Below are 22424 nucleotides of genomic sequence, written 5' to 3'. Positions count from 1 at the left end.
CTGATCCCCACTCTGTGCCCTGGCCTCTGATCCCCGCTCTGTGCCCTGGCCTCTGATCCCCGCTCTGTGCCCTGGCCTCTGAGTCCCACTCTGTGCCAAGACCTCTGATCCCCGCTCTGTGCCCTGGTCTCTGATCCCCACTCTGTACCCTGACCTCTGATCCCTGCTCTGTACCCTGCCCTCTGATCCCCGCTCTGTGCCCTGGCCTCTGATCCCCATTCCGTGACCTGGCCTCTGCTCCCCGCTCTGTGCCCTGACCTCTGATCCCCGTTCCGTGCCCTGGCCTCTGATCCCCGTTCCGTGCCCTGGCCTCTGATCCCTGCTCTGTGCCTTGGCCTCTGATCCCCGCTCTGTGCCCCGGCCTCTGATCCCCGCTCTGTGCCCTGGCCTCTGATCCCCGCTCTGTGCCCTGGTCTCTGATCCCCACTCTGTACCCTGGCCTCTGATCCCCGCTCTGTACCCTGGCCTCTGATCCCCGCTCTGTGCCCTGGCCTCTGATCCCCATTCCGTGCCCTGGCCGCTGATCCACGCTCTGTGCCCTGTCCTCTGATCCCCGCTCTGTACCCTGGCCTCTGATCCCCGCTCTGTGCCCTGGCCTCTGATCCCCATTCCATGACCTGGCCTCTGCTCCCCGCTCTGTGCCCTGACCTCTGATCCCCGTTCCGTGCCCTGGCCTCTGATCCCCGTTCCGTGCCCTGGCCTCTGATCCCCGCTCTGTGCCCTGGCCTCTGATCCCCGCTCTGTGCCCTGGCCTCTGATCCCCGCTCTGTGCCCTGGCCTCTGATCCCTGCTCTGTACCCTGGCCTCTGATCCCCGCTCTGTGCCCTGGCCTCTGATCCCCATTCCATGACCTGGCCTCTGCTCCCCGCTCTGTGCCCTGACCTCTGATCCCCGTTCCGTGCCCTGGCCTCTGATCCCCGTTCCGTGCCCTGGCCTCTGATCCCCGCTCTGTGCCCTGGCCTCTGATCCCCGCTCTGTGCCCTGGCCTCTGATCCCCGCTCTGTGCCCTGGCCTCTGATCCCTGCTCTGTGCCCTGGCCTCTGATCCCGGCTCTGTGCCCTGTCCTCTGATCCCCGCTCTGTGCCCTGGCCTCTGATCCCCACTCTGTGCCCTGGCCTCTGATCCCCACTCTGTACCCTGGCCTCTGATCCCCGCTCTGTGCCCTGGCCTCTGATCCCCGCTCTGTGCCCTGGCCTCTGATCCCCATTCCGTGCCCTGGCCTCTGATCCCCACTCTGTACCCTGGCCTCTGATCCCCGTTCCGTGCCCTGGCCTCTGATCCCCGCTCCGTGACCTGGCCTCTGATCCACGCTCTGTGCCCTGGCCTCTGATCCCCAATCCGTGACCTGGCCTCTGATCCCTGGTCTGTGCCCTGGCCTCTGATCCACGCTCTGTGCCCTGGCCTCTGATCCCCGTTCCGTGCCCTGGCCTCTGATCCCCGCTCTGTGCCCTGGTCTCTGATCCCCACTCTGTGCCCTGGCCTCTGATCCCCACTCCGTGCCCTGGCCTCTGATGCCCGTTCCGTGCCCTGGCCTCTGATCCCCGTTCCGTGCCCTGGCCTCTGATCCCCGTTCCGTGCCCTGGCCTCTGATCCCCGTTCCGTGACCTGGCCTCTGATTCCCGCTCTGTGCCCTGGCCTCTGATCCCTGCTCTGTGCCCTGGCCTCTGATCCACGCTCTGTGCCCTGGCCTCTGATCCCCGCTCTGTGCCCTGGTCTCTGATCCCCACTCTGTGCCCTGGCCTCTGATCCCCACTCCGTGCCCTGGCCTCTGATGCCCGTTCCGTGCCCTGGCCTCTGATCCCCGCTCCGTGCCCTGGCCTCTGATCCCCGTTCCGTGCCCTGGCCTCTGATCCCCGTTCCGTGCCCTGGCCTCTGATCCCCGCTCTGTGCCCTGGCCTCTGATCCCCGCTCTGTGCCCTGGCCTCTGATCCCTGCTCTGTGCCCTGGCCTCTGATCCCCGCTCTGTACCCTGGCCTCTGATCCCCATTCCGTGCCCTGGCCTCTGATCCCCACTCTGTACCCTGGCCTCTGATCCCCGTTCCGTGCCCTGGCCTCTGATCCCCGCTCCGTGACCTGGCCTCTGATCCACGCTCTGTGCCCTGGCCTCTGATCCCCAATCCGTGACCTGGCCTCTGATCCCCGCTCTGTGCCCTGGCCTCTGATCCCCGCTCCGTGCCCTGGCCTCTGATCCCCGTTCCGTGCCCTGGCCTCTGATCCCCGCTCTGTGCCCTGGCCTCTGATCCCCGCTCTGTGCCCTGGCCTCTGATCCCCGCTCTGTGCCCTGGCCTCTGATCCCCGTTCCGTGCCCTGGCCTCTGATCCCCGCTCTGTGCCCTGGCCTCTGATCCCCGCTCTGTGCCCTGTCCTCTGATCTCCGCTCTGTGCCCTGGCCTCTGATCCCCGCTCTGTGCCCTGGCCTCTGATCCCCGCTCTGTGCCCTGGCCTCTGATCCCCGCTCTGTGCCCTGTCCTCTGATCCCCGCTCTGTGCCCTGGCCTCTGATCCCCGCTCTGTGCCCTGGCCTCTGATCCCCGCTCTGTGCCCTGGCCTCTGATCCCCGCTCTGTGCCCTGTCCTCTGATCTCCGCTCTGTGCCCTGGCCTCTGATCCCCGCTCTGTGCCCTGGCCTCTGATCCCCGCTCTGTGCCCTGGCCTCTGATCCTTGCTCTGTGCCCTGGCCTCTGATCCCCGCTCTGTGCCCTGGCCTCTGATCCCCGCTCTGTGCCCTGGCCTCTGATCCCCGTTCCGTGCCCTGGCCTCTGATCCCCGCTCTGTGCCCTGGCCTCTGATCCCCGCTCTGTGCCTTGGCCTCTGATCCCTGCTCTGTGCCCTGGCCTCTGATCCCCGCTCTGTGCCCTGGCCTCTGATCCCCGCTCTGGAGCATGGCACGCCATATGGAGCATGGCACGCTGATCCTTCGTTTGGTGTGGGGCTAGCAGTTGCACAGCGTCCTGCCTTTATCTGCGGATATGGCCGGAGAATGACTGGGTCCGTGGCCGTGTATACGCACGGCAGCGGCCATGCCGTGCATCATGGCGCCGGCCAGGCACAGAACCAGCCTTTCAAAAAATGCCCCCCTGTAGCCAGCCTCATCACCCCGGACCACCCCCTACCAGTGCCCCCAGTCCCACCGAAGCCCACCGCCCCGCCCGCGCAACAGCTCCCACACCGACTGTGGCGCCACTGCACACAGTCCGCAGCCGCCACGCGAGGTCCCCAAACATGAGGTTGTGAGGAAGCGTGAACCACGCCATCGGAGACTTCGCCCATCTGGGCGCAGCATCGGGGGAGGGCCTCAGGTGACATCCTGAGGCCGCCCATATGGCATGTGGGTTCGAGGGGGCGGGGCAACGCAAAAACGGCGTCGCCCCCAATTCTGGTGTCAACAAAGATTTTACAGCCGATCGCCGAACACGATTTTGCCATCGTCGATCGGAGAATCCTGCCCAAGGAATTCAGGACTAGTGTTTTTTAATGTAAATTTAGAGTACCCAATTATTTTTTTAATTAAGGGGCAAATTAGTGTGACCAATCCACCTAACCTGCACATGTTTGGGTTGTGGGGGTGAAACCCACGCAGACACGGGGAGAGTATGTAAACTCCACACGGACAGTGACCCAGAGCCGGGATCAAACCCGGGTCCTCAGCGCCATAGCCAGCAGTGAAAGAAGGCTAGTATTGAGCTAGGTCTTTAAATTATGAAGGTTTTAATGGAATGGATAAAGAAAGAACATTCACTCTGCGGTAGAACCTAACTGGAGGCCATCAAAATATCATAAATTGTGGTGCTTAAGTCGACACGGTGTATAAAATGACACCAGATTTCCGGCCCAAAATGTTATGTTTTTGCACATTATTATGATCCCAGCTGATGGTCCAACTAGACAAGTCAGATCCCAGAGTGAAACCTGACTTGCTAGATCATAATATTTTCTTTTTAAAAACCATCGAGGGAAGTTACTGAATGCATTCACAGGAGTCTGCTGATAAACTTTCATAAAAGCAAAGAATAAAATACTTGCTAAACAAGAAAAATGAACTATATTACACCAGACAAAAAGGTTGGAAATATCTCAGTTAAAACACAAGAAAATTATTCAAATATTCATTATTCCTTCACCCAACTATTCTTCAGGGTCACAAACAAATTTACAAAGATAAGATAATTTTCAGTATTCATCTTATACTTTAATATTCAGGGTCAGCACATTGTGCATGTGAATTAACAGGCAAATTGTGGTCAGACACCCCCAAAACTAGTGATAGAACATAGAACAGTACAGCACAGAACAGGCCCTTCGGCCCTCGATGTTGTGCCGAGCAATGATCACCCTACTCAAACCAACGTTTCCACCCTATACCAGTAACCCCCCCTCCGGAGCACCCGGAGGAAACCCACGCACACAGGGGGAGGACGTGCAGACTCCGCACAGACAGTGACCCAGCCGGGAATTGAACCTGGGACCCTGGAGCTGTGAAGCATTTATGCTAACCACCATGCTACCGTGCTGCCACCAAAACAGATTCCATGGATTTCTCATCAACCCACCAAATGCTTGTCACACATGAGCCAACCGGTCTCAATGAAACTTATCATTCTGACGAGAGTGTCCAATATCCACATTTTAAATTTGTCTGGGAATTTTCTCCTACACATTGCTCTCACTTGGACAGCTTCAATCATGATTCAACCCCCCCCCCCCCCCCCCCCCCCCCCCCCCAACCCCCCCGCCATGTTTCAATTATTTTCCCCTGGATCTCAGTATACACTCAGGTGTCACCTTCCAAACACATTTCAGCCATCTCAAGCCAAACACCACCACTCCAAAGGCCCACCAGGAGGAGTCGCCAACCATCAGCTGCCTCCTTGGATCTTCAGGGCTTTTCTCAAGTGCACTTTACTTTAAGTCTGCTCCCTGCAGCTCCCTTGCATTAATTTGGAGCCTTTTGCTCTGCTCCTTCTTCTCAACTTTACTTAACATGATCTATTTCTGCCCTATCCCTTACCTGGGACCTTCTTCTTGGATCTCCTTCAGGACCTTCTTCATGGTTTGAGACTTTCTCCTTGCACTCTCCTGTGTTTTGTTCCTTGGGACACCTTCCTTCTAATGACATTCCTATTTAGGTCACCTGACCTGCGGTTTATTCTGTGCATGTGTGCAAGTCCGCTTACTGACCAGAAGCCATAAAAATTGACGAACAGCACATGTGTGACCATTTCGCAGCCAGTGCATGCACAGAAGTCCCGAGGCAGGGACCTCAGTTCTTGAACGTCCAATCTAAACTCAAGAAGTTTGTTACAATATAATGGGCATATAAGTTGTACCCCTTTATTGGAAACTCTCATCATGCTACACTTGCATTATTAATCAACCTCAATTTTTCACCTCACAACTACATATTTTACTTCCCAGTACCAGCTGGGCATTGTAGGGATCATGAATGTGATAGGGGCTGTGTTGTGGAATGTCTGAATGGCTGCTCTTGTTGTTATCTTGCTGTACTTTCATTCCTCCCAGAATTACGATGATTGTGGATATTTTGGATGTGCATTAAGCATGTTCAGAAATCAAATGCAGATCATAATGCATGCTCATAAGAAGTTCATTTCGCCAGAGTGGAACATTCACATAGTGGCTTCCAGCCTGTCAAGCGAATGTATATTATCTGCGGAAAGTCAAAAGTTGTCATGGTTCATGAAAATTCTTGAGGAATGCTGCATTCATACCTTTCAATTACCCCACTGAAATGACTGTCCCTGACTCATGTAGGCCCAAGCAAACACATTACCGATCCTCATGACACTGGTAGTAACAGGATCATCCACCTGCCCAGAACAAGGGGATTTTGAGACACCTCCAGCAGAAGTTAACAAAGCTCACGGGGCTAACACCAGGTTTGCTTCGGACATATGGCCTCAGGCAGAAAGGTTGGACAATTAGCCACACAATATTTAGGCCTTTTAGACCCTGTTTATACTGGGTGTGGTGAGTTAAAATTGGCCCATTATATACTGAAGTATGGTTCAAAATAATCCAAATTCGCATTTGTCAGTTCCCAACTTTCCTAATTCTCTCCAGGTTAGGTGGGTAGTTTTCACCATTTTGCCTTCCTGGCAAAACGTTTTGTGAAGAGAAGACAATTTGGGAATTGGTTTGTGGAAATCAGCGGCTCCAATATGAGTTTCCATTCGATTAAAATTTATGAAAAACCTTGTGACTTCCATTAATCTCTTCACCTCAACTCTCAATATGCACTTCTAGTGCCTGAAGCTGTGTGCTGCAACACTTCTTTGTTAAATCTATCATGTGGAAGAATGTACTCTCTGGAGAAGAAATTGGGCTTTGTGCCATCCATTTGTAAGGTGCTAATTAGCCACCGAACATGGAAAATGAAGTCTGAGCTGTGTGCACACATTTCCAACTCCAAACCATCTTGGCAGCACAGTGGTACAGTGGGTAGCATTGTTGCTTCACAGGGCCAGGGTCCCAGGTGTCATGATATGCAGACACACACATTATGATATACAGACAAGCAGCTAATGGACACAGAGAACTGGAAATGACCAATAAACAAGCAGGACACTCAGGGGTGGGATCTGACTATAAAAGACACAAGGCACTCACACGCCACCTCTTTCCACTGACGAACATCTAGAGAGTCTGTCAAGGGTGTTGTTGCAATCTCACACCTCCACCACGTGGCTAAGAGATAGTCTGGGTCAGTCAGATAGAGTAACCACACTTAAGTTAGCAGAGAGTTGAACTCAAGGAGAACTGTGCCAACTGTGCTATTAGTTCAATAAACCTGATTGAACTAGCTTCAAGGTCCGGAGTATCTTTCTGATCTGAGCTGCATCCAATTGCAGCCAGTGTTAGACAAGTGTACCTAACATGACATGATACCAGGAGACTAATAATTTAAGGTGGCTTACCTCAGTCCGTTCCATGACAACAAGCAAATACATCCCGGCACCATGAAGAAGATTCAGGCTCCTCATCAGTTCAGGTCCTCCGGCAATCTCAGTGGCAACTGGCGGATATTCAAGCAAAATCTTCTACTGTACATCGAAGCCTCAGACCTCGAGGATGTGTCTGATGTAAGAAAGATCGCACTTCTACCCTCAATAGCGGGTGATCAAGCCATCTAACGCTTCAACTCATTTAACTTCACCGAAAGCCAGGACAAAACAAAGTTTCAGACCATCCTGGACAAGTTTGATAGTCACTGTGAAGTGGACACCAATTAAATCTTCGAGCGCTACACATTCAAACAACGTCTTCAAGGTAAAGATGAATCTTTGAATGCCTTCTTAACTAGCCTCCGCCTGCTAGTGCTGTCCTGCAACTTTGGTGATATTGCTGATTCCATGATCAGAGACGAAATCGTGTTTGGAGTTCACTCTGATCCTTTGAGAAAGCAGCTCATCTACAAGGCCGCAGATTCTGCGTCTGACATTCACCTTGCGCTGCTTGCATACAGTGCAACCCCACTGTCCACTGACATGTCGTCGGTTCAACTCCTGATGAACAGGGACCTGCAAACGATAGTTCAAGCCATACACGTGCCCAACCTGGATCACCTCCCGGTGCTGCAGAAGGTGCAGCAACTCCGAGACCGGCAAAAACAGGGCTATGATGCTCGTGCCACCGATTTGCCGGCGTCATCCGCGTCAGACACTGTTCGGCTCAAGATCCCTGATGTAGGCTGGTCAGCTCCAGCTGTTGTTGTTCGACAGTCTGCCCCCTGCTTGTATGTTGTGCGTCTGGCTGATGGTTCTGTTGTGCGATGAAACAGACGGGCACTGCGCAAAGTTGCCTGCCCGCAACCACATTCTTCTCCATTTCCTTCTGTTGTTTTGCCACCTCCTGATACCTCCATTCACGAGACCACCAGTCAGACTTCAATCCCGCCCATCAAGGCGCTGTCGTCCCCACCACCACCTCTCCGGCGGTTGACCAAGATCAGGTGCAAGCCACAGAGACTGGACTTATAAACATTTGTTCTGTTTGCCATGTTCTGTGTTCTTGCATTATACAGCTGTTTTCACATGTACATATGTTCACATCCACTGCATATATATATGTTAATATTGGCCTATTCTTGTAAATACGTTCACATATGTCATCCAAACATTAAAAAAAGGGGCAGATGTCATGATATGCAGATGCACACATAATGATATACAGACAAGCAGCTAATGGACATGACCAATAAGCAGGCAGGACACTCAGGGGTGGGATCTGACTATAAAAGACACGAGGCACTCACACTCTGCCTGTTTCCACTTATGAATATCTAGAGAGTCAGTCAAGGGTGTTGTTACAATCTCACACCTCCACCACGTGGCTAAGAGCTAGTCCGGTTCAGTCTGACAGACTAACCACACTTAAGAGGGGCCTCACGGTAGCATGGTGGTTAGCATCAATGCTTCACAGCTCCAGGGTCCCAGGTTCGATTCCCGGCTGGGTCACTGTCTGTGTGGAGTCTGCACGTCCTCCCCGTGTGTGCGTGGGTTTCCTCCGGGTGCTCCGGTTTCCTCCCACAGTCCAAAGATGTGCGGGTTAGGTGGATTGGCCATGCTAAATTGCCCGTAGTGTAAGGTTAATGGGGGTATTGTTGGGTTACGGGTATACGGGTTACATGGGTTTAAGTAGGGTGATCATTGCTCGGCACAACATCGAGGGCCGAAGGGCCTGTTCTGTGCTGTACTGTTCTATGTTCTATGTTCTATGTTAAGGTAGCAGAGAGTTGAACTCACAGAGAACTGTGCTAACTGCGCTATTCGTTCAATAAACCTGATTGAACTAACTTCAAGGTCTGGAGTATCTTTCTGATCTAAGTTGCATCCAGTTGCAGACAGTGTTAAACCAGTGTACCTACCACAGCACCAGGTTCGATTCTCAGCTTGGGTCACTGTCTGTGCGGAGTCTGTACATTCTGCCTGTGTCTGCGTGTGTTTCGTCTGGGTGCTCCAGTTTCCTCCCACAAGTCCCGAATGACATGCTTGTTATGTAAATTGAACATTCTGAATTCTCCCTCTGTGTACTCGAACAGGCGCCGGTGTGTGGCGACTAGGGGCTTTTCACAGTCACTTCATTGCAGTACTAATGTAAGTCAACTTGTGACAATAAAGATAATAAAAAATTAAATGAAAGGGGAATGAGGGCCTAACGACCGCTGGCAGCATGCAGTGGTTTCAAATGCTATGCCCAGTCGATGCCCTCTCTTAACCTTGCACTGTTGAACTCAGCAATAATGTCTATATGTATTTTCAAGACTGATTATATAGAATGCTACACCACAGGCATGTGTGCATAATCCTAGCTGTTGGAATAAAAGGAAAATCAGGCACTTGGGTAAGAAATTGGCTGTGTGACAAGAAACAGAGAGCAGTGATAAATGGTTGTTTTTCAGATTGGAGGAAGGTTTGGGGTAGAGTTTCCCAGAGGTCAGTGTTTAGACCTTTGCTTTTCCAAATAATGACCAAGATTGTGGTGTTCCGGGCATCATTTTCAAAATTTGTGGATGATCAGAAGATTGAAAATTTTGGGCGAACTCTCCATTTGGGAGACTAAGGGCGGGGAACTCCATCCAGGAACGCCTGTAATCCATCCCCCAATGGGACGGAGAATCGGCGGCTGGGAGAAAATCAGGATCGACGCCTGAACGGCGTGAACGAGGTCCACAATGCGGCCTTAAACCAGGGGCTGGTTTAGCACAGTGGGCTAAACAGTTAGCTTGTAATGCAGAACAAGACCAGCAGCGCGGGTTCAATTCCCATTCCAGCCTCCCCGAACAGGTGCCAGAATGTGGCGACTAGGAGCTTTTCACAGTAACTTCACTGAAGCCTACTTGTGACAATAAGTGATTATTATTGTTGTTATTAATAATGGCCCATTTGCATCTATATAGCAGGCCTGGCGCCCTGTTATCCGGCCTTTCATGATCCTCCGTGGATGCAGATCACTAATGATCCTTACCAGTGTGGTCCTGGCGTGGCGGACCTTGAAGTGTGCCAAGGGGGCAACAGTTGCCCCCCCCCCACCCCGGCCCACAGCGAGTTCCACCACTCCAGGGCCATGCTGGTAGAGACCACCCAAGCCTATCCAAGGGCTACTCCATCTCCAACAATGTACTGCCTGCCCACGCCTCCTCTACGAAACCCCCCCCACTCACACACCCCTCCCACCGACCCCTTTAATAGGCGGACCCACCACAGGGACCCCTGTAATAGGGAGACCCCCACAGGGACCTCCTGTCTAAAGGGATCCCTCCCGACAGACGGCCACCCCCCCCACTTTCCAATCACTAAGTGCATTCCAATCAATCAAGCGTGTAATTGCAATGCACTTACCTCTCTTTGGTGTGGTTGATGTATGTAGACATTGGGGTTTCAGCACTTAGAGTCATTCATCCAGCAGGGAGACCAATGAATAAAGACTGCAGCTGTTTTGTGGAAGCTGTCAATCACAGCCCACTGCTAGAAACGAATGAATGGGCTGCAGCTGTTTTCTTTCCAGGAATGGACACATGGGGCTGGATTCTCTGTTTTAGGGACTATGTCCCTACACTGTCGTAAGAACTGTCCTTCCTTGAGACAATTCACACGTCTTTAACCTGTGATTATCCCTCTCTCCTGTCGCTCTTTCTGGACCTGTAAAGACTTAATTACCTTTAAAGCTCGCAATCAAAGTATCGTCTTGCATCTTTGACTTTGTCTATATATGTGTTTCTGGAACCCACCTCTTCATTCACCTGATGAAGGAGCTGCACTCCGAAAGCTAGTGATTCGAAACATTTGGCACATGGTTTAACCTGGTGTTGTAAGGCTTCTTACTCTGTCATTTAGAAGGACAAGGGCAGCAGGTGCATGGAAACACCACCACTCGCAAGTTCCCTTCCAAACCACATACCATCCTGACGTGGGACTACATCATCATTGCTTCACTGTGGCAATTCCCATCACCTTTTCAAGCGCAGGTAGGGATGAGCAACAAATGCTAGCCATACCTGCAACACTCACATCCCATGAAAGTATTTTAAAAATGAGTGATAAAGCTGTCAATGTTTGCATGGAATTCTTTTGAGTACTATTTTATTTTAACAAAGTTGTTAACCGACCAAATGAATTTCTCATAACTGCGTTAACAAGTTCACTGTTAATTTAATAATTTAGTGATTATTCAGGTCTTCATGTTCCACTGCCTCACTACTTTGTGCTACTAATGATCACATATCCTCGCACCCAACTCTCTGCAGCGGGATATTACATGAGGGACCACTGCAATTTCAATCAACCCCTTTCGTTTTGCAGGTTTTGGATAAATGTATTGCTTCTGAAAAAGTATCTTTGGTTTTCCAAATCACAGGGTTTTGATGATGCAAATGTAAAGAAAAATAAGAGGAGCTCATAATTCAAACAGTTGAAAGGATAAACACATCCGTTCTCAACTTCCCAGAACTGTGCAACATCCAATGGAAAAGATCTGGGGCGGGATTCTCCCATCGGGCGCCTAAGTGCCGACACCTGAGTGTTTTACACCGGCGTCGATGCTCGTTCCGGGACATCATTCTGCTGCCCACAGGGGGCTAGGACAGCATTGGAGCAGCCTATGCCGTTCCAGCTGCCGATCCCGGCCTGAACCCGGCGCCGTGGAGTCCGTGCATGCGCAGTTGGGCCGACGCCAACTAGTGCATGCGCAGTGGCCTTCCTCCCCGCACCGGCCCCGATGCCAAATGGTGCAGGAGTACAGGAGCTGGCACGGAGGAAAGGAGGCCGGGGGGCAGAGAGGCTGGCCCGCCGATTGGTGGGCCCCAATTGCGGGCCAGGCCACTATGGAGCCCCCCCCCCCCCCCCCCCCCCCACAGGCCGCCCCGGACCTTTCAGCGCCGAGGTCCCACCAGCTCAGAGGATGTTAGAATAGCACCGGCGGGACTCGGCTTTTTGATCACGGCCGCTCGGCCCATCTGGGCCAGAGAATCGGCGCGCCGGCCCGTGCCGGAGAGTTGCCGCATATCCCGACCCGTGCTGCACTGACCATGCCAGCGCCAATGGCGCCACTTCTCCGCACTGCGGAGAATTGCATCCGGGCATCGGAGTGGCGTGGCGCGATTCACGCAGCATCGCGCCGATTCTCCAACCCAGCAGGGGGGGGGGGGGGGGTGGTCGGAGAATTCCGCCCCTGGTTCCTACACATTTGCTAGCTAAGTACTTTGTCGTGACAGCTCAGCACATTGCCCTGAAAGGAATCTTCACTGCACTTTCATCAAAATTAAGGACTAATCTCAAAATGTAAAGCGTTATCATTACCTTCTGACCTGCATTACATCCTTTGGCTTTTAAAAAAAATGACATTGGTTTAATGTTCTTTAGATTGTAATCACTGTCATTTTATTCGGATGAGATTATTTACAGATACTTACTAAAATTGTGTGGCTTTTACTGAAAATACCTGTTCCACAAGGAATTAAGTGAGGTTGTGGCAAAGCACGCCCAAGTGGGATTGCTGAGCTCCTCTCCCCATCTGCTAAGCTGATAGAGAGACATATTGACTACAGCTTCAGAAAATGCTAAATTTTATCTGTCAGATTACACTCCAATGATAGAGAGTGTTGACAGATGCTGAAAGCTGTAATATTTGAAAAGAATAAACACATGGTTGCTGTAATGGAAGGATTTTCCTGTGAGGAATGAAACCATTACCTAAAAGCAGATTATACTTGAGTGGGTAAGGAAAGTCAAGAGGACATTAATGTGAAGCATCTAGAAATCATCATAAATATGTAATTACACCAGCCTCGTTAGATGATTAGTGTATACATGAGGGGGGGGGGGGGAGGGTTTTATGCATGAAACATCAGGATAGATATCCCAGATTACTGAGTTTGCGCACAAGTGCTCAAAGCTCTTGTACTGCATTCTTCTGTCTTCTTATTTTCACACAGGTGTTTATCCATTTCAAATAGATTAACGACTGCATGCAAATAATACTCAGAAAATGTGGTATGAACCTTTTACGTGTTTGTACGTTTGCTGAGTCTACCAACAGCTTATATGGCTAATGTGTGGTTCAGATTAATGCCAATCTGTTTTGTGCAAGGAAAACTTGGGATTTGATTCTTCACCCAACTGTTATGCTACCCTGGGCATGTGCATGGTCAATTCCAGCCACACTGTCCCAGAGTCACTACACAAGTGACTGACCAATAATTAACCTAAACTTCCATAAGTCTTTAGCCCTTGGCTGCCCAATAATTACAGTCACAATTACTGTTTATTTATACCAAGGATAATGATGACATACGCAGCAGATACAGTCTGTTAAACATTAATAAGTAACTAACTCCTACTTTAATGTGCCTTTGCACCCTCTACACACACACCCAAGATAGACAAACACATGGGGGGGGGGGGGGGGGCTGGGGAATAAACACAAATGAAAGAGAAAAGAGTATTTGCTTCAGATGATGATTCCTTGCAGGCTTTCTCCACAGTAAGCTTGTAAATCACTGCCTTTGTTTTGCAGCCTGTACTCACAATTTTCCTCAAGAGACAGAGTCCCTATTTCATCAGATTTTGGTTTCAGTTCGTGGCCTGCCTTCAGACCCTGTCTTTAGGAATCCAGCACCTACAGGCTTATTGGACAGAGAGAGTTAGCTGCATCTTCGTTGAAGAGTCTTAGCAACAGATTTCAGGAGATGATTTAGCTGGGCCTTTTTGCCTATGGCTGCCAAAATCAAAGGTGAAAGCAAAATGGAACTTTGTGGTTCTTAAAATCATTCCAATGGGATAATATCCAATCACCACCCGTTACTGGGCAGAACACAACCTTTTGGGCCAATTCATTAACCATCAGCAAAATCAATCAGACTTGGTCATCCCTGATGCCTGTCAATCAGCAATAACCAGTCTAGGGCAGCACAACATTCTGTTTAAATGAAAGACACTAGCCATTGTGTCCTTCTACTTGAATTAAAGTGGCAGTCTGCCTTAAAGGCACAGATCCATAAATCATCAATGGATCAAAAATGTAACAGCAAAAATAGAAGAAAGGGGAAATAAGGGAATAGACAGTGAATAAACAATAAGGACCCATACACTACTCCTTAGAGTGGCAGGCAAAAGCAAATCACTACTCACCAAAACTGCCAAGAAAGTAGGACTCCAGATTAAACAACAGCAGGCAATGGCCTAAATATTTTGGACGGTGAGATTTCCCTTCCCGCCATCTGAAGAGTTGACCAGGAACACCTCCCCACTGACTCCAAGTGCTCCCCACCAATTCACGCACGAATGAGTGTTAAGTGGCTGCAGGGGGGACTGCTGCTCCTCAAACAGGATGGAGTCCCACCTCAAAGAGCTGCAAGCCAATCTGATTGGTGAGTAGTTTTCTAATCCTTGTGATGTCAGGAACTTCAGTGGACAGAAGAGGAAGTCCCTCAACACAGTGGCACAGTGGGTAGCACTGCTCTTTCACAGCGCCAGGGACCTGGGATCAATTCTGGCCTTGGGTGACTGCCTGCGTGGAGTTTGCGCTTTCTCCCTGTGTCTGCATGTGTTTCCTCCAGGTGCTCCAGTTACCTCCCACAGTCCAAAGATGTGCAGGTTAGATGGATTGGCCATAGTAAAATTGCCCTTTATTGTCCAGGGATGTATAGGTTAGGTGGGGTGCCCTTTCAGAGGGTCAGTGCAAATAAAATGGGCCAAATAACCTCCTTCTGTACTGTAGGGATTCTATGGTTCTATGATTTTAACATGCAAGAGTTTAAGTCCAGGGAACGGATGGCAAGGTACATTTTGGGGGTCCGAGTGTGGGGAAGGCAGGGAAGGCCTAGAGGATCGAAGTGGACGTTTGAGCTTTGAGGGACAGGCCTTGGGGAGAGGAAGGTCCAGCAATCACAGGACCTTTAAGGTTGGGGCCTGAATCCAGACGGGTGTTTTGGATGGAGACACTCCAGCATAACCTCACTACTCTTATACACTAGGCTGTGGCCAATCAGGGAATGCGTTAAGTTTGCTTTTTTCACCACCTTATCTACCTGTCCACCACCTTCATGTATCTGTGAACTGGCACTCCAAGCTACATCTGTTCCAATTCTCAGAATCCTCACAGGATATTACTAACACAATCGGTAAAGGGGAGTAATTGGATAACATGGATTCTCAGAAGGCTTTTAATAAAGTTCCCCACAGAAGGCTGGTGAGCAAAATTAAAGCACATGGGATAGGAGATAATGTACTGGTATGGGTTAAAGATTAGCTAATGGGTAGAAAACACAGAGTAGGAATAAATGAGGCATTGTCACATTGGCAAGTTGTGGCTAGTGGGGTACCACAGGGATCAGTACTTGGGCCCCAGCTGTTCACAATATATAACAATGTTTTGGATGTGATAACCAAATATAATACTTCCAAATTCACAGGTAACACAAAACTAGGTGGGAATGTGATTTGTGAGGAGGATGCAAAATGGCTTCAAGGGGATTTGGACAGACTTAGTGAGTGGGCAAGAAGGCAATAGAATATAATGTGGAAAAATGTGAGATTATTCACTTTGGCAGGAGGAACAGATGTGAAGGTTATTTCTTAAATGGTAAGAGATTAGAAAGTGTAGATGTACAAAAGGACCTGTGTATCCTTGACAATAAGCCAATGAAAGCTGATATGCAGGTGCAGCAGGCATTTAGGAAGACTAATAGTATGTTAACCTATATTGCAAGAGGGGTTGAGTACAGGAATAGCAAAGTCTTGCTTCAATTGTATAGGAGCTTGGTTGGACCACACCTGGAGAACTGTGCACAGTTTTGATCCATTAACCTTAGGAAGGATATTATTGCTATAAAGGCGATGAAGGTTCACTAGACTTCTTCCCAGAATAGTGGGACAGTCCTCTGAAGAAAGTTTGGTGAAACTGTGTCAGTATTCCCGCGAATTTTGAAAAATGAGAGTTGATTTCATTGAAACCTCCATAAGAAGAGGATGCAATTTCAAAATAAGGGGGCAGCCACTTAGGGCCGAGATGAGGAGAATCTCAGAGGGTTGAGAATCTTGGGAATGCTCTACCACAGAGGGCAGTGGAAGCTCAGTAATTGTGTATGTTAAAAGCAAATATTGACAAATTTCTGAATACCAATGACATAAAAGCATGTGGGGATAGTGTGGGGAGAAAGGAATTGAAGTGGATGATCAACCATGATCGTATTGAATGGCCGAGCAGGCCCGATGGCTTAATGGCCTACTCCTGCTTCTATGTTCCGACCACTTTTAGCCTATTCTCTTGCCTTGTTAGCTCTCCCAAATTCATAACCTCACTCTTCTTTGGATTAAATTCCATTTGCTGATTCTCCGAGCCCCTGCGTCGCAATCGCGCCCAGCGCGGGGGCGGAGAATGGGGCATCAGTTCCATCATGCCTCCGTGCGATTCTCTGATCGGCAGAGAATCGTCGCCAGCCGCGTGCGCGCGGTCGACATGGCGTCGGTCAGGGGCCGTTGAAAAAGGCCCCTGCTGCGATTCTCCCCGGGTCGACCGGCCGGGTTCCCGCCGGCATGGTTCTCGTACGGCTCCACTTGGCTGCGGTGGCCGTCCTGGTGGTGGGCGAGGGGATCAGTCTCCAAGGGGGGCCTCCACGATGGCCAGGCCCTTGATCGGGAACCACCCAAGGGCGGGCACGCGCGATCGGGGGTCCTACCTTCTTCTGCCCTTGTGTGGGTCCGCCATGTCGCGCGGGGTTGGTGCCGCACATGCGTAGACCCACAGGCGGACGTCCAGGGTCCCGTATCAGCAGCCGGACCCGAGCGGCGCACGCCGGGGCCCTGCAATTCCCTTAGAAATGGAGAATCACCCCGGACTTTATAGAAAAAAGTCCGGAGTGATTCGCGCCCGTTTTCTGGTGGACGTGGGGACATAGTCCCATTATTGGAGAGTCGCGGCCCATATGTCCACTGACACCTTCTGCAGTCTATTCCTTTCTTTCCCATGGTCAACATGTAGCTCTGAAAATGAGTTACACGGACTTAAAACATCCATTTCTCTCTCTACAGTTGCTGCCAGACCAGTTTTCCCAGCATTTTCTGTTTTTATTGTGGCCAGTGTTGGTATCATTCACAAACTTCTTAATCATGCCTCGTACATTTAAGTCTCAGCCATTGATATATACCATATACCGCAGGAGACCCAGTACTGAGCCCTGTAGAACACCACTAAGATATTAGCACAGACGATGTACTAGTTCCGGAACTCCAAGGGGCAAAAAACATTTGTGGGGTGGAAACAGACCACCAATTTGCAGTGGTAATGTCGGGAATAGCATTAGACAGGAAATCAGAGATGCATGTGACAAAGGGATATCTGTTATTATGGGTGACTTTACTCTGCATATGGATTGAGTGAATCGAATTACTCACAGTACCAAGAGGAGGAATTTCTGGAGTCTATAAGGGATGGTTTTCTCAACCAATTTGTTGAGGAACCGACAAAGGAACAGGCCATTTTGGACTGGGTGCTGTGCAAAGAGAAATGATTAGTTGTGAGAGAACCCTTGTGGATGAGTGACCATAATATGACATAATTCTTTATCAAGATGGATAGTGAGGTAGTTGATTCTGAGACCAGTTTCCTGATTTTCAATAAAGGAAACTATGATGGTATGAGGCATGAGCTGACTACAATGGATTTGGAAACACTAGTGAAAGGAAGGACAGTGGACAGGCAAAGGCAGGCATCCAGTAGATGAATAGGTGGACATCAAAAGTTGTTCATTCCTATTTGGCACAATAGTAGAAAGGAAACTGTGGCCAAACCATAGCTTACAAGGAAAATTGGAGGTAGTATTAGATTCAAAAGAGAGGCATGCAAATTAGCAAGAAAAATCAATAGACCTGAGGATTGGGAACAGTTTAAAATTCAGCAAAGGCAGATAGATTAAGAAGAAAATACAATACGAATGTAAGATAGCAGTGAACACAACAACTGACTGTAAAAGTTTCTATAGCTATGAAAAGAGAATAAGATTGACAAAAACAACCTTTGGCCCCTTACAGTCAGAAACTATTCTATAATTCGATAAAACAGGGGAATTCATACACTGTAAATTCTATGATTCTACGAAGAAATGGCTGAGAAACTAAATTCGTACTTTGCTTCTGCTTTCAAAAAGGAAGACATGACTAATGTAGTGGAAGTTCTGAGAAACACAAGTTTTAATGAATGAAGGAAAATAGTATTAGTAGAGAAATGGTTTGGGGGAAATGAATGGGATTAAAGGCAGATAAATCTCCAGGGCCTGATAATCTTCATTCCAGAGTACTTAAGGAAGTATTGGTTCCATTGGTAGTCATTTTCCAAAATTCTTTGGACTCTGGAATGGTTCCTACAGATTGGACGGTAGCTAATATAATTCCGCTATTCAAAAAGGGAGGTTGAGAGAAAACAGGGAACTACAGACCAGTGAGCCTAACGTCGGTAGTAGGGACATTGCTAGAGTCCATTATCAAGGATTTCAGGGGGGCAGCATGCGGCGCAGTGGATAGCACTGGGCCTGTGGCGCTGAGGACCTGGGTTCAAATCCCGGCCCTGGGACACTGTCCATGTGGAGTTTGCACATTCTCCCCATGTCTGCATGGGTTTCACCCCCACAATCCAAAGATGTGCAGGTTAGGTAGATTGGCAATGCTAAATTGTCCCTTAATTGTGAAAAAGAAATAATTGGGTACTCGAAATTTTAACAAAAAAAAAATCAAGGATTTCAGAGTACACATTTGGAAAGCAATAGTATAATCAGACAAAGTCAACATGGACTTACGAAAGGGAAATAAATCATGCTTGACAAATCTACAAGAATTCTTTGAGGATGTAACTAGTACAGTTGTGAAGAGAGAATCGGTGGATGAGGTTTATTTTAGACTTTCAGAAGGCTTTCGATAATGTCTCACCGAGCAGATTACTATATCAAGTTAAAGCACATGGGATTGCGGGTAGTGTCTTCTGAAGGATAGAAAGCTGGTTCACAGACAGGAAGCAAAATGTTGGAATAAATGTTTTTTTTTCCAATTGGCAGGCAGTGACTAGTGGGGTACCATAGGGATCTGAGCTTGGACCCCAACTGTTCACATTATATGGTAATGATTTGGATGAGGGAACTAAATGTATTACCTCCAAATTTGCAGATGATGCAAAATTGGATGGGAGGGTGAGCTGTGAGGAGGAAGCAAAGATTCTTCAGCTGGATTTGGACAGGATGAGTGAGTGGGCATTTGCATGGCAGATGCACTATAATGTGGATAAATGTGACACCATCCTCTTCAGTAGCAAAAATAGGAAGGCAGATTATTATTTGAATGGGTGTGAATGAGAGAGTGGATACCTCAGTGAGACTTTTGTGACCTTATGCATCAGTCGCTGATAGTAAGGATGCAGGTACAGCAGGCAGTAGAGAAGGCGAATGGTATGTTGTAGAGAAGGTGAATGGGCAGCAGGGTAGCATGGTGGTTAGCATAAATGCTTCACAGCTCCAGGGTCCCAGGTTCGATTCCCGGCTGGGTCACTGTCTGTGTGGAGTCTGCACGTCCTCCCCCTGTGTGCGTGGGTTTCTTCCGGGTGCTCCGGTTTCCTCCCACAGTCCAAAGATGTGCGGGTTAGGTGGATTGGCCATGCTAAATTGCCCGTAGTGTCCTAATAAAAGTAAGGTTAAGGGGGGGGTTGTTGGGTTACGGGTATAGGGTGGATACGTGGGTTTGAGTAGGGTGATCATGGCTCGGCACAACATTGAGGGCCGAAGGGCCTGTTCTGTGCTGTACTGTTCTATGTTCTATGTTCTATAGCGAGAGGATTTGAGTTTAGGAATAGGGATGTTTTACTGCAATTTGCATTTGCGAGGCCATGCCTGGAGTATTGCGTGCAGTTTTGGTGTCCTTATCTGAGGAAGGATGTTCTTGCTATGGAGCGAATGGAGCAACGTTTTACCAGGCTGATTCCTGGGATGGCGGGACTGTCATATGGAAAGAGACTAAGTCAGTTAGGATTATATTCATTGGCATTTAGAAGAGTGAGAAGGGGTGTCATAGAAATTTATAAAATTCTATCAGGATTGGACAGGGTGGGATCAGAAAGAATGTCCCCGATGGTGGGGAAGCCCAGAACGAGGGGCCATAGTTTGAGGATAAGGAGTAAACCTTTTAGGACTGAGATGAGGAGAAATTTCTTCACCCAGAGAGTGGTGAACCTCTGGAATTCACTACCACAAAAAGTAGTTGAGGCCAAAACGGTGTGTAGTTTCAAGAATCAAATATAGCTCTTGGGACTAAAGGCATCAAAACATATGGGAGGAAGGCGGGATCAGGTGTATTGAACTTGGTGATCATAATGAATGGCGGAGCAGGCTCGAAGGGCTGAATGGTCTCCTCCTGCTTCTATTTTCCATATAGGCTTCCCTCCCTATAGATGCTGCCTGACTTGCTGAGTATTTCTGGCATTTTCTGTTTTATTTTGGATTTCCAGCATCTGCGGTATTCTGCTTCTATATTCACAGTTAAAGAAGTCTTATTGTTGCTCCATCAGTTTAGAATTTGACAGGGACAAGACCCTAGGATGATATTCCGCTGGAGACCACACCGAGTGGTATTTTTAACTCAGTTACCAGCTTCATTCACGATTGACAAGGTCGTTAGATTATAATAGGGTGCTGTTAGTTTTTCTCACTCAATGGGCAGAGAAACTGCACAGTATTACCAATGTAGACTTTCACTAAATGCTTACAACAAAAGGGACTCTGATGTTTTGGCTCCCATTGCCTTTTTGTTTCCCTTCAGCAAACTCATCAAGCTGCTTGCAAATAATTCTAATGACCCAGAAAACCATCAGTGCAAACTCTGATATGGTGGAGCAACAGGGGGCCTTGCCTGCCAGTGGTATGAGCTAAAATGTGGTCTGCAGGAAATAGAAGTCACGCACTAGTCCTCGAACTGTTTCTTTCAATCATCGACAATCAATTTGACGTACAAGTGAACAATGAAGACTCGAAGTAAAAAAACGTGCAAAGAGTCACCGCAGCCCTTTTATTATAAATGACTTTCGCAAGTTTGAAGCTGTTTATTTTTTTATGGGTAAAAATCTATCTAATTCTGTTTCGTATGGTGGCACACTGTTCATGTGGCATCAGGGACTGTATTATGGGCTACAGATGGTGAATACTTATTCTGGGAAAAAAAAGCCTGCTCTATTATTAAAATACATTTGATTGCAAACTAAGATTGTTCGCTGCATAATGAAAGGATTTTAGTATCACTTGCATTTATGAGAACATAATCTGTGGAAAACGTATTATGCAATAACATCATTGCCTCTCTGCAATGGCATTTGCAATTCATTATTAAACAGCTTCTAAAAAAATTGACTTGCTATATTTACCCTGGAACAAGATTCAATCTGCCACCATGTTTAATGCTACATTTTTCATTATCTGGGAAGCATATGTTGAAACTGCTACAGATGATGAAGTTAGCTGCTAGGCACAGCAATCATCAACATTTCCCATCTTTATTTTAATAAGAGGAACGGGCAATTGTTTCTGACCTTTGTGAAGGGCTATGGTAGACAAGAAGGCTAGCTGCAGTGGTGGTAGCCTGTAGCAGTTCTGAACATGCAAATCTGTATCCTCTTTTAATGGATAAAGTGTATTCAGTGATTTATCTGGTATTTATATTTAACAGGACACTGTTGTAGTACAGCAGATTACAACTCAGGGAATATAATACATTTCCTATCTGTGAGATAGGGAAGCATATGTCAAAATATTGGTTTATGAAATGACAATATTCAATCCCAGTTACAGTGCTTATTTATTGCTATTGACTTTGCCCATCTGTACTTTTCAGAGTTCCTGTGACATGCGATTATTTTTGGATTTGGACATTTGAAAATAACTAGCTGATCTTTAAGTTTTTATAATGTTTTGATTAATATTATGGTTGAGGATTTTGTCATACCTGAGCTTGAATCTAATTGGCATTTGATACGGTGCCACATTATTCATATGACATCAGGGAATGCATTATGGACCACAGATGGTGAATAAATATTCTGGAAAAAAACTGCTCAGTTGTTAAAATATTCAAATATAATTGATTGGAGACTAAGATTGTTCGCTGCATAATGAAAGGATTTTACTATCACTTGTATTTATGAGGGCTCATGTGGTGTGGTGGTTAGGTGTTATATTTTCAACCCATCACTATGCCTCTGTCTGGCACAGAGTGCCCGGTAAATTATTGCTCCCCCGCCCCCCCCACCCCCTACCAAACCAGGCCCAGGCCTACCCACCAGGTTTTCCTCTTGCTAGGCCCATGTGATAGTAACTATTCCATGAGAAATCCCACTTTGGGCTTCTTGCTGCAGTGGGTTGGGACCAATTGTTCCAGGATGGAAGG

The sequence above is a fragment of the Scyliorhinus canicula genome, chromosome 3 (genome assembly GCF_902713615.1).
Source record: "Scyliorhinus canicula chromosome 3, sScyCan1.1, whole genome shotgun sequence".
NCBI classification, from domain to species: Eukaryota; Metazoa; Chordata; class Chondrichthyes; order Carcharhiniformes; family Scyliorhinidae; genus Scyliorhinus; species Scyliorhinus canicula.
This window is presented reverse-complemented; position numbering follows the sequence as displayed.